The 16,839-nt window shown below is 35.2% G+C and overlaps 1 pseudogene; it reads right to left on the bottom strand.

Annotated features, from left to right (window-relative positions):
• Positions 1–8,571: 8,571 nt before the first annotated feature.
• LOC112313940 (U4 spliceosomal RNA) lies at positions 8,572–8,737 on the bottom strand (annotated as a pseudogene).
• Positions 8,738–16,839: the final 8,102 nt, after the last annotated feature.

Below are 16,839 nucleotides of genomic sequence, written 5' to 3'. Positions count from 1 at the left end.
TTTTAGATGAACAAAAATAGACAATGAAATATATTGAAACATAATTATAGAGAAGGGAGAAGCTCACCTAACTAGATAATACAATATAGGATAAAATATAAATTAAAAATAGTGTAATATTTGTATTGACTATGGTACAATAGGACAAAGATTTCTAAAACATTATATATATGTGTATGCATACATATATATACACACACACAGACTTGAATTTGAACTTGAAAAAAGTGATGTCTAGTAGTTTTGAAATTTCAATGTCAAATCCCTCACATATACATAAAAAATCCAAATTAGTGAAAAACATAAATGGGAATAGATAAAACTAAAATTATTAGAGTAATTATAGAAGACTTTGGTTATGTGTTTGGAGTATTGAAAGGTGTATTTAATAAATCATAAATAAGTAGCTAGGTAAATTTGACTGAGCAGAATTTAAAATTATTCAACAATGATACTATGGACATACTTAACACGTGTACAAAAGCATGGAACAAATATTTGCACCAGGAATAAAACATAATAAACTTAATATTAGTCCTATGAACATATAAACCAGAATTTAGCCATATTTTTAATAATTCAGCTTATGTAAGAATAATACACTAAAATTGTATACTTAAAATTAAGGATAATAAAATATTAAAAATTCACATGGGACAGATCAAGCTGGTTCTGGTGTGAATTGTATGACAGATTAAATTCTAACTACAGTGAAAAATTATTAACAGCTTTAAACAAGGAAGGCAGATAATATAATTAACATTTTAAGGTAAAAGATTTTTTTTTTAGAACATAATTTTGAATGTCTAGTGTCGGAACTTGGAGACTAGTTAGTAGACAAGTTACTGCCTTAATGTGGATAAAAGATGATGGTAATTTGTACTTTAGAGATGCCAATTAAGGAAGGAAAATGACAAATCTATGATGACAACTGGGTTTTTGTCAGATGTTGCTGCCACTTTATAAGATGCAGAACTTCTGGTGCTGGGGAACATGTAAAATAAACAACATTATATGAAAGTTATTACTTCCCAAAGTATTCTATTTCATCAGTAATCCTCTAAATGATCATAATCAAACCAAATATGTTCTGTTTATAGGAAATATATTTTGTATTAGTACCAGAAAATGAAAATGTGTAACTAAAAGGATGGCAATAGTTGATTAGGCATGATATACACTCATTTGTCACAAATACTGAGAAATAGTGAACCTAAATTAAAATGTTACATATAATTAACAGTGGCACCCTGTTTATTATACACTTTGCCTTTCATTCTAGATTTACAATTCTTTTTGTGAAGATGAGGACAGACTCAAATCATTCCTTAAATCCTTTAATACCTGGCAGAGTAAAATTTGTCAATACCTATTTAACAAATGAATAGAAAACTGCATATGGTATGTGTGTATTGTGTACATATATATATATTTTAGTAGACTGACAGTATGTAAACTAATCACTCCAGGGAATTAAAATAACACTTTCGACACCCAATTACTAATTAGTAAGTAATTTCATTTATATTAGTATAAAATATTGAAAGATAAATATATTTTCAAAAATTATTGAGTTTTTCAAACTTGCACTCTACCAGAATCAAGTTCTACAACTCAAAATAATTAAACATAGCTTCACATAGAGAAGTTTTAATTTGAAAATTCTGATAAAAAGCTATCATTTAAAAAAGGACCTTATTTTTATACAGCAGTTTTAGTTTTATAGCAAAATTGAGAGGAAGGTACAGAGATCTCCCACGTAATTCTCTCCTCACACAGGCATAGCCTCCCCTACTATCGACATCTCCCACCACAGTGGTACTTTTGTTGCCATTGATGAACCTACACCAACACACCATAATCTCCCAAAGTTTATAGTTTATGTGATTGTTTACTCTTGGCGTTTTATATTCTATGGGTTTGGATAAATGTATGATGGCATGTATCCATCATTATAGTGTCATATAGAGTGTTTCCACAGCCACTAAACTTTTTATAGCCTTTATAGTTTGCCTTTTCCAGAATGTCATATTCTTAGAATCATATAGCATGTACCATTTTTAGATTTTTTTTTTCACAGAGTAACTTGCATTTAAATGTCCTCCATGTCTTTTATGGCTTATTCCTTTTCAGTGCTGAATAATATTCAATTGTCTGGTTGTACCACAGTTAATTTATCCATTCACACATCAAAAGGAATCTAGATTCCTTCCAAGTTTTAGGAATTATGAATAAAGCTGTTATAAACATCTGTGCATAGGTTTTTATATGGGCATAAGTTCTTAACTCCTTTGGGTAAAAACCAAGGAGTGTGATTGCCGAATAATATGATAAGGTGATGTTTAGTTTTGTAAGAAACACTTAACTGTTTTCCACATTAGCTGCACCATTTTCCCTTTCCACCAGCGATAAGTGAGAATATCTGTTGTTCCACCAGCATTTGGTGTCATCGGTGTTCCAGATTTAGCCATTTTAACTGGTGTATGATGGTGCCTCTTTATTGTTTTAATTTACATTTCCCTGATGACATATGATGTAGAGCATGTTTTCATGTGCTATTTGCCATCCGTGTATCTTCTTTGGTGAGGTGTCTGTTAAAGTCTTTGTCCATTTGTAATTGCATTGTTTGTTTTCTTATTGTTGAATTTTAAGAATTTTTTGTACCTTTTTGATACCAGTCCTTTATTAGATGTGTCTTTTGCAATTATATTCTCTCAATATTTGGCTCATTTTTTTTCCATTTTCTTGGTATGCTCTTCAGCAGAACAGAAGTTTTTAACTCTAATGAAGCTTGTGTGTGTTATGTGTAGTCTCTCACTACTGGTGACACCATGAATGAGCTATGTCCTCAATGTCTTCTCCTCAGTAGCCCTGCTCAGCTCCTGTAGACTCATGCCTATGGCTTTCTTTATGGTTTCATTCAGGTTCTATTTTTTCCCAGCATTATTATCTTTTCCAAATAATTCTTCATTCTTATGATGTGTATAAAATAGGATAGCATTAGTTTTGTAGTTTGCCTCCTGTGATGTTTTGATGAGGTCACCGACAAGCAGTATCCATGGCACTGTGGCTGAGATGAGACAAATTCACATGGACTACCGAGTCCTGTGGAGGAAAAGGGATGGCATGGCCACTCTCTCAAAGGGAGAGTGCCTCGGAGCACCTTGGCCACTCTCTTAAGAAGAGAGCACCCAGACCCTTGCCTTTATAGGTGTTTATTGGGTTTGATTTTCATAGGAATACAGAGCTTATATGTAAAGCTCATCAATCATTGAAGGCAGAAATGATCAAATAATAAGCAACATTCAAAGAACTATGAGGGCTTATTTAGAGTCAGGGTCAAATACCTAAAGGGCTATAAAACTTTGGAGAAACAAACTCATTTCATACTTGGATCCTTATCATTTAAATTGAGGGTATTAGCAAAGCAGGTTTCACGGGATTTTATGCATTCTTTCTCAGGCCTGATCACCCTGGGGAACCTGCCCTTTTCAGCACAGGGCCATACTCACCTCCAGCATTGTTTCAGGCTGAAGTCAGGGAGGGGAAGTAAGGCAACCAAGAGGTTAGTAGACTTCTTGCAGACAGAATGAGGACTCAGGCCACTTCAAAGCTGAGGGGTGAGGGTCCATCACCCCCCTTTTTCTATAGCCACCCAACTCCTTCCCTTAGGGCCCCCTTGTGACTGTGCCTGTCTTAGGTTGTCCCTCCTTTGAGGAATCTTACCCATCATTGGCTAACCAGTTATCCACCCGGGGCCAAGCAGGGTGAGGTGAAAGGGGGAAGAGGTGGTACCCCTACAAGGAAGATAAGCTTTGTCTCCTAAGTGGCTTACGATCCTAAGGTCTTTTTTTTTTTAATTTTTATTGTTATTCAATTACAGTTGTATGCCTTTTCTCCCCATCCCTCCACCCCACCCCAGCCAAAACCACTTCCCTCCCCCGCCTTCACCCTCCCCCTTGATTTTGTCCATGTGCCCTTTATAGTAGTTCCTGTAAACCTCTTTCGCCACTATCCCTTTCCCACTCCCCTCTGGCTGTTGTTACATTGTTCTTAATTTCAATGTCTCTGGTTATATTTTGTTTGCTTTTTTCTTCTATTGATTATTTTCCAGTTAAGGGTGAGATAATATGGTATTTGTCCGTCACCGCCTGGCTTATTTCACTTAGCATAATGCTCTCCAGTTCTATCCATGCTGTTGCAAAGGGTATAAGCTCCTTCTTTCTCTCTGCTGCGTAGAATTCCACTGTGTAAATATACCATAGTTTTTGGATCCACTCATTTGCTGATGGGCACATAGGTTGGTTCCAGTACTTGACTATTGAAAATTGTGCTGCTATGAACATTGGGGCACACAGGTTCTTTTCGATTGGTGTTTCAGGGTTCTTAGGGTATAATCCCAGCAGCGGAATTGCTGGGTCAAAGGGCAGTTGCATTTTTAGTTTTCTGAGGAAATTCCATACTGTTTTCCACATTGGCCTCACCAGTCTGCATTCCCACCAACTCAGCCTTAGCCATGGAGGGGTTACAGTTTCTGAAACCAGGCAGGGTGGTTCCCAACAATGTTTCAGGCTTAATTTGCTCTAGGACAAATTGTTGGTCTTTCTGGTGGTCCAGGGTATCAGTAGAGCTTTCCACCAAATACCATATTTCAAAGGAATCAATTTTTCTTCTACCAACCTTGTTTACTACCCAGCTTTGGCATTTGTATGTAATAATTGGGAATATGAGGGTGTGGATGATCAAAACTGTGGTCTATAATGACACATCTTTGCTTTTGATAATCATTTCCAATTCTTCCATTGATGCCCTTCCTAATCTCAGCCTCATTTCTTGGATTGTGCCTTTGGTTTTATATATAAAGTGTCACCTCCATACTCAAGGTCCTCTTGGTTTTCCCCCATGTTATCATCGAGAAGCTATCATTTATTGCTTACCAGAAAGTTTTAATTTTTTTCTCTAATTCCATCAACTACTTACCCTGTACAACACTACCCCATTTTTTTCCACCCATGATCTTCATGACATTTTAAGTGCAATTCTTCCCAAAGATACTTGTGCTGTCAGATCATTTGTGTGCTCTTGGACAATATGCAAGCCTCATGTCCTGGCACATAATATGCACTCTAATCCAAATTCCAATTCCCCATCTTGATGCTTCCCATTGGAGTTTATTATCTTTCTATATAGTCCTAGGTAAACTTCAAAATCCCTGTCTTCTGTCCCAACATTTTTCTCAAAGAGCATTACAGGAAACTGAAAATGTAACCCTGTGCCTACATTAATGTGTGCTTCTAATTTCAGACAGTTTTTGAACATTGCTTAGGAATTTGGTATTCAAAATTTGCCAAATGCCTAAAAATATGTCTATATGTATTATCCTTCTTAAACCCATACTTCACATACACCTCTCCCCTCTCAGTAGATCACCATGGCTTCATTAATTAAAATATTGAGACTATTTATCATTAAAAAGCAATGAAATCTTAACATTCGTGGCAACCTGGATGAACCTAGAGGGCATATTATGCTAAATGAAATGATTCAGATAGAAAAAGACAAATGCTATGTGATTTTCACTTATATGTGGAATCTGAACAACAAGTAAATGAACAAACAAAACACAAACTCATAGGTCCAGAGAATAAATTTATGGTTGCTAGATGGAGGACAGGTTAAGATATTGGGTGAAAAATGGTGAAGAGATTATGAAGTACAAATTGATAGTTATGAAATAATGAAAGGTTGTATAGTGAATATAGACAATAGTATTAAAATAAGTATGCATGGCACCAGGTGGGTACTAGAGTTATGGGTGGATCACTTCATAATATATACAAGTATCTAACCATTATATTGTACATCTGAAACTAATGTAATATCAAATGTCAACTGTGATTAAAAAATAAAATATTGAGACATTCAATATGAATCTAATTAATTTCTCTCTTTTCCAACTCAAAATTTCCTGATATACTTATCATTGTATCAGTGAAAAAATATATCACCCATAGCTCACCTTTAACCAGTGGCCTTAAACTCATTCCTTTTGCATTCTTTTTCTATATCTGTCCAACACTACCATTGCAAATGGACTGCCTCCTTACCCTTTGCCAAAAAAGAAAAAATGATTTCTTTCAAATTTTAAAATATTTGTAGTAAGTCAAGATTTCTCAACAACTTAAAACCATATTTGATATAGAAACTTAAGTTCTATATCAACCACCAATTTTTCTTTCTATAGGAAATGTAACCTAGTCATTTCCATATTGCTGTTGGAACTCAAAAAACCTTTATTTTCATAATCATAACATATGCTATGAAATTTCTAAAAATCTCCTTAAAAAGTCAAAATAGTTGATCTCCTATTTTTCTGCATTCTTCTGTGCCTTTTTTCCATATAGTAGTGAAGGTAAATTTCCCTCAGTGTTTGTTTTCTTGGAGGTCAACAAGAAAATACAGGTAAAAAGAAATTTTTAAAAATAGATGTCTAAACACCCTCAGGTAATATCTTTTAATTTTATCTAACTACAATTCTCATAACTTATTAAATCATATATTAATCTATATTTAATAACTGATATTCCCCAAACTAAAGAATTTCTCAACAACTTTTCAAATGTCTATCTATTTTAATATAGGATAGAGCATGATATTTTGAGTCAGATTTAGTTTCGGGCTTCACCTCTACCTCATTTTCAGCACCATGACCTTGACTCATTTTCCTGTCTCTGAATGCAGCTTCTTCACCTATAATGCAATGATCATAATGCTATCCACAGAGGTGGTGTGGATAACGACACTGGTAAACTCTGGCACATAGGAGAGAATGAATAAATCTTTGGTTTTACATTAATCAAATAATACATTCTTTCTATAAGCAGTATTTTAATATGTAGATTTGAATGCAATATATACAAAATTAGAACCAGAAATTGGATTTTTACTATTTCCACAAATACATTAGTAATGCATATTTTAAAAATTATGTTATTTTTAACTTATTGGAATACTGTGTCCCAAAGTTTTGGATTTTCAGATGTTTGTCTGTGCTCTACAGAAAGAATGTGTTTCATGTACCTGGTAGGTAATAGAGAGAAAACTGAAAAATTATCTGGATCCTCAAAGATAATTAAAAACATTTATTCCAATACCCACCTATCTCAATAATAATTGTTTACACTATTCTGGAGTGTATAACATCTGTTGTGATGTTATGTTTGATAATCAATGATATCTGATGTGTATACAAAGGCAATTGTAGGTAATGTGGCAATCTTTAGAACAAATCAGGAAAATAACCATTGTGAATTTTGAGAGAATTGTGGAAAAGTAAGCTCTTTACTCATTCAAACTCACCCCCATAAATATCCACAAATATTTTACTTTCTTAAAACGTTGAAACTACATCTGATGATTTGATACATTTTCTGTTAAGTTAATATTAAAAAGTGAGTCAAATTACTTTTTGATTCTTTTATAATACAGAGAATATTGAAAATAAATTATTTCACCCCTCTGTATTTTGTTTAATTTTTTTTTCTGAAATATTCCCCTGCTTTCTTTTTAAGTCATTTTTTTCCTAAGCTCATCAAAAGCCATGCCTCCTCTCCTGAGTGAGGCGAGCTTCCCTATGAAAGCAATTACATTCAACTCTCCCCTAGTATTTGGACTTGAACTGACCGAATTAGTACCTAGTATATGCCACCTTATATTTTTCACTGCTGTTTTGAAAACATTATTTTTGTTTCTTTTCACATCAGACCCTTGCACCATTCTGCTAACCTTATTTTCTCAAATAATCAATATTCTTTTTTACTATCTGGTGTGTGTTTGTATGGTTCTCTTCTGTTTGGAGTGGTTTTTCCTTCTCTTGGCTAACACCTATTTAGTACTTAGGCTTCAGTCAGGATGTTTCAACTTCTGAAAGGTTTCTCCTACCTTCTACACCACTTAGGTCTCCTGCAATATGCGTCCCCAAAACTCTATGCAGTTTATCACAAAACTAATCCAAATTGGTCATAAGTAAGAATGCAATCCTTTATCTTTCCTAGAATCCCATGTGGGCAGAGACTGGATCTATGGTTTGCATTGCTTCAAATCTGCCACCTTGTACTGTGTCTGGCAGAGAGATAATAAATAGTTATTGTTCTAAAAATGAATTTTTAGCTTCCTCAGGGCAGAGATCGCAGACTCTACTTCCTCTACCTTTATATGATGTTGCACAAAGTTCTGGCATGCATTCCAAGAATCCTAGAGCTAGAAAACATTTTATAAACAGTCTCATATAAGATCTTCAACTTATTGAAAGTTGGAGAAGCCAAAGATCAAAGACCAAAAGCTTGGTTGGTTTAAAATACCATGCTGAGACCCAGATCTTCTAATCCTCCACTGAGGATTCTAGTAACAACTATGCTGCCATGTTGGTAGATTTGATTTCATAGTCAAACTGTACTGTGCAGCCAGCAAGAGGTAGCCATGACCGCCATAAGCAAGTGTCATTGTAAGTTTTCATATCTTTAGCCACCAGAAATAATGATTCATGTTACTTACAAAGCCATTGTAGAAACTCTTCTAGAAGGTTCTTAGATTTTAGAAGTTTGTGGAGATTTTCTATATCCTTATGTCATTGATAGAAGCAAAACAACTTTGAAAAGGGGGTAGTGTATATTTCACTTAGCAATAATCATGCCTCAGATAAACCTCATTGGCTACGATACTGCCACTGCGCAAAGCTAGATTATTGTGTTTCAATAAATAACATTTAAAAAGAAAAAAGAAAAGAAAAAATCTAGTTTCTTGTTACCATCAACTCCACATAAACGTGTGTATGTATACCGATGTAACACTTGTACAAACATTCTTCTACCATTTCACTGTGCTTCAAGTTGGAGTGAAGAATTGAGACAGGAAAATTTGGACAGTTCTAGTTTATATAGAAATGGTCAATTTCCTGTAATGCTAAGTTATTTCCTTGGTTTTCTATTAAATATTGAGGGGAATGAATGTATCCTCTGAGGAAACTGAGGAGCTATAAATTACTCTGTACAAGCCATGTGTAAGACTTGCCTGAGTTACTTTCCCTGAGTAACTTAAATATCAAATTGTTAAAGTGGGTCCATTCCATGAGGAAAAAAGATATTTGCCATACACACTTTTTTAAAAGAAGTAAACCACAGAACTTGGCAAGATACTTTTTATGTTAATTAAAAGTTTGAATATTCTTCCTAACTTAATATCCTGAACTCTCTTGTGGAAGCATGATGCAATTTCACAAGCCCCTTTATCATTTTATGCCTGACAAATGATACACAGTTAAGTGCTAAAGAGAAAACAAGTTCTTTGTTCTTTCTCTTATTTTAAAACTTGTCTAATGTGTTTTTCTAATGTTTCCAAAACCATAATTGTGGTCAGGATAAGTAGAATCTACCTTTTATTTTGAAATTAGCTAGCCAGGATGCTTCATATTAAGCAGAAACTTTATTGTGATTTCCAGATAAACACAGTTGGCCCTAGGTATCTGCAGGGAATTGGTTCCAGGACCATCTCCCCTGTTCCAGGACCATTCCCCCATCCCCAGGAGATACCAAAAGCAGGGATGCTCCAGTGTCTTATATAAAGTGGCATAGTATTTATTTGCATAGGACCCATACACATTCTTTCAAATACTTCAAATCATCTCTAGTTTACTTTTAATACTTAATACAATGGAAATGCTATGTAAATAGTTATACCATATAAGGGGGGGCCAAAAAACTGGAATTATCTTCTGGATGGTAGGCCCCTTGTAGTGTAGGCTTCCCCTGCTAGGTGAGTGTTCTCATCTGTATGAGTGTACCAGCTGGTGTTATTGTGAGAGGCTGTGAGAGGCTTCAGTGAATTTTTTTGAAAACTCATAATGGTTGATTTACGAGTACAAGTGCCCACACCATGCTGAGTGTTCAGCAGTTTTTGACCAAAAAACCCGGCATGATCCTTGTACCTGACCCTCCCTGATCACCCAACCACACCCCAAGTGACCTTTTTTTTCGTTTCTCTGAATGAAAAAATTTCTCAAAGGGAAACACTTTGCTAATGCATCAGAGGTGAAATTAAAAAAAAACAGCAGAAGTACTAAAAGGCATTAAAATTAATGAGTTTGAAGACTTTTGAGCAGTGGAAAAAAAATGTCTCAATAGGTGTATTGCATCAAATGGAGAGTACTTTGAAGTTGACCGAAGTTTAAGCATGTTAGAATAAATACACAATTTTTATAAATATATTCTGGTTTTGGGGTCGCCCCTCATACTGTTTTACAGAATAATGACAAGAAAAAATTTCTGCGCATATTCGGTACAGAGGCAACCATCACAGACCTAACTATATAGTACATGTCAGCAGTGCACCTTTGAAAAATATGTTTGATCTGCAATTGGTCGGATCAATTCACAGATGCAGAACCCGCAATATGGAGGGCTGTTGTATCACCGGAAGATGCATGATGATTTTGAGTCTGAAGTGTTGTAGGCAGAAGTAGTGATAGATTTATTACATTCATGAGAAAAGCAAGATGACAAAATGTGATTTTGTGTAATTAATACTTTTATCATCAATTATGATTTAGACATGTTTATGACCTATGAGACTAATGTTGTGTAAATATACTGAAGAGCTCTTAGAAATTTAAATAGACATTGATCGATATACTGAATTTGACATTTTATGATAATCATATTTCAATAGTATATCTAAATGTAACATGGCTTTCTAATTGTGTGTTTGTATATCTGTATGTTTCTGCGTATTTTAAAGAAATAATGCAATCTCTCCTTCCAAAATCTCAAACATCTCCTCACAAATGCATTAAATTGGAGGAAGAGAGATGACATTTGCAGCAGGATAAGAAACTTAACAAATAAATATGCATAAATGTGGAGAGGAGTTCTAATCTTTTACTCTCATTTAATGAACTTGTGATGGTAAGGGAGGTGTAATTAAAGCTGTCAATATTGAATTCCAAATGTGCATTGCACTATAAATTTAATTTAAATTTTTCTATCCTGACTTTTCCCTTCCCATCGCCACTGGGAGAAATTGAAGCACTTGACTGCTGCTGTGGCAAATTGGATCCTAATAGGTATGATGCTTTACTGCTTCTTGTTTTTGCTACGATACAACGGCACTGTTTCTGAAGAACTCACCTGGGCATTAATTCAACAAGAAATGTTGGTAAGAGCATTATATTTTCCACGTTTTGATATCTCACTGAATGACTTGCATATTAAGAGGTCTGGCAGCTAGTTTTTATCATTCACTGGTGTGCTTGTCATTTTAACTTCAGGTTCAGCTAAATCATTCTGGAGGCTTAGAAATTATATTTCTCTGTGTTTCAAATAATTTGAGATTATTATTTTTTCAATCTGAATTAAAGCATAATGTAACCGATTGATATGCTTAAATGTGAAGGAGTTGATTTAAAAAGGTATCTTAAAAATAATCTGCGACCTTTTAGGTCATGATAGGCCTTGTTAAAATTATGATTATGTTCTGAGAAATTAACATCTGTGCTATAAGCAAATAAAAAAGATGACAATTTTTTCAAGTTAATCTAAAATATTTCAGCCTTGGCTGGTGTAGCTCAGTGGATTGAGTGCAGGCTCACAAAGTAAGGGGTCACTGGTTTGATTCCCAATCACAAGTCAGGGCACATGCTTGGGTTGTGGGCCAGGTTCCCAATAGCGGGCATGTGAGAGGCAACCACACATAGATGTTTCTCTCCCTCTCTTTCTCCTTCCCTTCCCCTGTAAAAATAAATAAATAAAATCTTTTAAAAAAACATAAAATATTTCATGAGGCAAAGTCTCATGAAATATTTTATAAATGGAGACATTCAAGAGTGATATGAAATATATCAAGTACTGGTGAGAACTGGAGCATCCAGAACTTTCATACACTGAGGGCAAGCATGTGCCCTGGAACACCTACTTTGGAAGAGTCTGGTAGTGTCTATCAAATCTGAATGTGTCTGTGACTCTGAAACAGAAATGCATACAAATATGGCCCTTCTATATAGACAAACACCAAAGTTTCATTAGTGGCACTACTCATTTAATAAGCCAAACTGGATAAAGTACAAGTTTTCATCAACGATAAAGATAAATAATTTGTAGAGTAAGTATGAAGTGCAACACTATTCAGCAATGAGAATGAACAAACAACTCTCGCACGGATTAATACTAATTAATGTCACAATGCAATTTGAAATGCAATAAACCTGAGGAAAAAGGAGTTTATACTGATCAATTATATAAGTTCAGAAAGAGTAAAATCTAATCTAAGGTAATAAAAGTCACCTTTGTAGTTACCTTTGCAGAGCTTCTGGAGAGCTGATAATATCCTGTTTCTCGAGGGGTTTGGTAGTTACATGCAAGATTTCCTTTTGTTAACATTTCCTGAGCTGCATGCTTATCATTTGCACGCATTTCTGTAGATAATCAGATTTAAATGTAAAAATTACATTTTATAAAGGAGGATATGAAATGCAACAAAAAAAGGAGACATCTGCATGATAGACTAGGTCCTTGATTTTTCCTTTCTTAGTTCTCCATATTTTTCTATATATTTTCATTTAGCATATAGCACATTTTTATATTTTATTTTTATTTAACTAAATTGTAAAGGTATTAAGCCTGAGACTATTCTTGTATACCCATGATCTATCATTTTAAGTTTATTAATAAATAACTTAAAAATCTAACACTTGGTTGCTTACTGTGTATCATTATTGTATTGCAATTTATGTGCATTATTTAAGTTTTATAACAATTATTTGAGATAGTTAATATTATCTTTGTTTTCCAGGTGAGAAACTAAGGTACTTTGTGGCACAATAATTTGCCCAAAAGTTAATGGTTTGCAAGTGGTGAAAATAGGATTAAAACTCTAGACTCCAGAGCTTAATTTCTAAACTTCTAGGATATGAAGGACAGTAAATTAAACAGGTAGTAGCACAGGTTTGGTGTAGTCGTTGCTCAGTAAATGTGAGCTTCAAATATTACATTTAACTTATAAGTTCATATTACAGTGATTAATCTTGCTGTGGAAGAATAGAGGCTAGGTGCAGGAAGACACATTTATTTACATGCCTCACGCTGTGGAAGGTACTGAAGAAACATCAGATGAAGCCTAGACTTCCAGAGATTGAAGTGTAGTAGAAAAGATAGGAATTAACAAAATTATCACATTTGTTACAAGTGTCCATAAGGAAATCAATTGGATAAATACACACAACTAACCAGGTGCCAGACACACTGAATAAACCAAAGGAAGCCACAAGACATCACCACAGAAGGCCAAGGACGACTGCTTTGAGAGGAGCGAGAGGAAGGCTGGGCCAGACAGTGCAGCTATATGGGTAAAGACCTTGAAGGAACTGTGGCTATAAGAAAAGGGGATGATGATATTATGTATAAAATTCAATCCAGTGAGATTATCTTGAGTAGACCTACTTCTATGTTTTTAAGAACATGTTATCAAGGTTATTTAATAAAAAAAACAGTGAATTATCAAGATCACAAAGATGGGATGAAGTGAAAAATACCAACAAGATCACCAAGGTGAAAGCTCTCATTCTATATGAGTTTCTTCATTATTTGAGGCCTATGAAGAATATTTTAACAACTGCAATTACAGTGGAAGAAATGATCTTGCACAAAATGTATGATAATTCAGTCTGAGAATTAGCTTTTTCTCTTTTTGTCTTTCAATAAGTCCTAGAAGCACATGCTTTAGATGGCTCTGCTTTTTCCACTGTCCAAGTCAAAGGGTGGTAAGTAGATAGTGGATGAATAGTGACAGGGTTGGTGCTTCTGGGGTTCAGAAAGCATCTCTCCTAAAATGGATAGAACAATGACATTGCCTTTATAACATGTCGACATTCATTACTTTTTGTCATATCTCTAAAATAAAATCCCTGGTGCTTGGGGAACTGACACATCGACATCCAATCATTACAAGACTGACCACAGCTTTAGTGAATCCAGGCTGACATTGTATGACTAAACATCACTGCTGAAATACTGAGGTCACAAGCAAAAGTTTAATGTAGCCTTGGTTGCAGGGTTTTGCTTTTCATCACCTTGAATATTTCACGCCATTCCCTTCTGGTCTGAAATGTTTCTCTTGAGAAATCAGATGACAGTCTAATTTGTGCTCCATTGTGTGTAACTACCTGCTATTCTCTTACAGCAATTAGGATTCTCTCCTTGTCTTTAAGCTTTGACATTTTAACTATGATATGTCTCAGGGTGGGCCTCTTTGGGTCCAACTTGTTTGGAACTCTCTGTGCTTCCTAGACTTGTGTGTCTTTTTCCTTCATCAGATTAGGAAAGTTTTGGGTCATTATTTCTTCAAATAGGTTCTCAATATCTTGCTTACTCTCTCCTCCTTCTACTATTCCCATGATGCAGATTTTATACTTCATGTTGTCCAAAATGTTTCTTAAGCTCTCCTCATTTTTTTGAATTCTTTTTTTCTTTTTGCTGCTCTGCCTAGTTGTTTTTTCTATCTTGTCTTCCAAATCAGTGACTCAGTCCTCTGCTTCATCTACCCTGTTTATTTCTTCCAGTGTATTTATTATTTATTTCAAATATTGCATTCTTTCTTTCTGAATGGTCCTTTTTTATGGTTTCTATGTCTTTTTTTCATGCTATTAAATAACCTTATAATCATTACTCTAAACTCTCCATCTGATAATTACCTGTCTCCATTTCATCTAGTTATTCTTCTGGAGAATACTCTTGTTCTTTCATTTGGAGCCTGTCTCTTTGTCTTCCCATTTTGGCTGCTCCTTTGTATTTGTTTCTATATACTACGTACATCTTCAAGACTTTGGTGCACACCTAAGACAAACCCTGCCTACAACTGGGCCTGGGCAATCTGTTTGGAGCTATCAGGATCCACAGTGTGTGTCTCCCTCTGTTGGGCCTGGATGTATGCAGAAAGAGCAAGGCTGCACACCAAGTCTGGCTTTACCAGCATCAGGCTTGGAGGTGAGTCAGCGAAAGCCTGAGACCTCCCAGCAATCCAACTCTGCCTGAAGGCTTTCTGTAGGGTTAGCCAGTAAATGTCTTCCAGCTTTACTCCTCAGAAGCATGGCTTAAGCAGCACAGGGTGGGGCAGATTCCTAATTCCTGTAGGTGGGGCTATTGCTTTCCCTCAGGCTGATACCACTTGAAGTGGAGTGGTCTGCCTGAGAAAGATAGCTTCTGCAGTATGGGGAATGACTCAACACAGGGATCCTGGTGGCTATTCCTTCAGTTCTCTCCCCAGAGCCACCAGCCTCAGACTCTCCTCAAGTATCTTTAGTCCGATCTGGACTTCCTCTGCTGGAACTCAGGGTAAGTGCCTGCAAATGGAATTTTGTGTGTTGCCCCTTTCAGAGGGTTTCTGAGTCTCCAACTGTCTCTCCCTGACAGACAGATATCCTGCTGCTTTTTACAGCCATATGTTATTTGAGTTCCTTTCCCAGTTCTGATGTTGTAGGCTCGGGACCCCAGTTTGGGGTTTATATCCTACACTTCTCAGGGGAAATGCCCCAATAGCTGAACTATCCCTCCAATACTTCAGCTATTGCCCATGTGATCCTAGCCATCCCTCTCATGCCTTCTCCGCATTCTCTACCATTCATGCAGTGATGTAGCATCTTCTATCTGTCCGTGGTTATAAGGCTTCTCTCCAGCTGATGTTCAGTTGGCAGGATGAATTTTGTATAGTTCAGTTGTAATTCCAGTTTGGTCCTGGGAGGAAGTTAGTGTAGCTTCGATTTAACTTCTTCACCATGGGTTTACAAGCAAAAGTTTAATATGGCATTTCTTTTTTATAAATTACGTTAATTTACATATTAATTCAAAAATATGAGGTAAAAGGTTTATGTTTATAAACATAAATTTGTCAAACAATGGAAATTTATTTTAAACTATATGTTTTATCTGCTTCTTATTAAGTTAGAGACCAAGAAATAGAACTAGTAACTATGACAGGCAGGCAAATTTTAAGAAAGAATTTTTGGAATGAAACATACAATCTTGTGAAATAATGGACATCATTATCTTAGAGGTGATCTAACAGAGGCTGGGAGGAGACAGTGGGAGGAGGATACCAGCTGGGGAAGTTGTAAAGTGGATGTCTGCTTTGGATTAAGGTCTATAATTAATCTATGGTAACTTATTAAAGTCTCACTCTTACTGTTTTCTAATAATGATAATTAATGCTTAATATATACTAGCACTGTGGTAAGCAATTGAAAACATTATCTCATTCAGTAATTAAGACAAACATGGTATAATTATTATTACAAACAAAGAAACTAAGGTCTAGACAGGTCTAAATGACTTAATTTTAACTCATAAGATAAAAATACTGGTACTCGAAACCACTGCCCTTTTATCCAGTTATTCAAATATGTTATGACATATTATAAAGTAATAAATGAATAAATAATTTGAATAAAACAAGACAATTTGTTAAATTATTATTTTGGTCTCTCCGGAAATATCATCCCCACTTAAAACACTCCACATTGTATTTGATTATACTCTCTTCTCTCATTCAGTTCATTATGGCTTTCTAGGTTTTAAGATGCTTATATTTAACTAAACTCTAGAAAAAGTAAGTAAAAATGGTAGTCCCTGAAGTATCTGAAACTAACATTCTTTTTTTTAAAATAATTTATTAAGTATATTTTATTGATTATACTATTACAGTTGTGCCGTTTTTACCCTTTGCACCCCCCGACTAGTACCTACATTCCCTCCAGCAATCACCCCTTTATTTTATGTCCATGGGTCATATATATGAGAT

This window comes from Desmodus rotundus, chromosome 13, assembly GCF_022682495.2.
Source record: "Desmodus rotundus isolate HL8 chromosome 13, HLdesRot8A.1, whole genome shotgun sequence".
In the NCBI taxonomy this organism is placed as follows: domain Eukaryota; kingdom Metazoa; phylum Chordata; class Mammalia; order Chiroptera; family Phyllostomidae; genus Desmodus; species Desmodus rotundus.
This window is presented reverse-complemented; position numbering and strand designations above follow the sequence as displayed.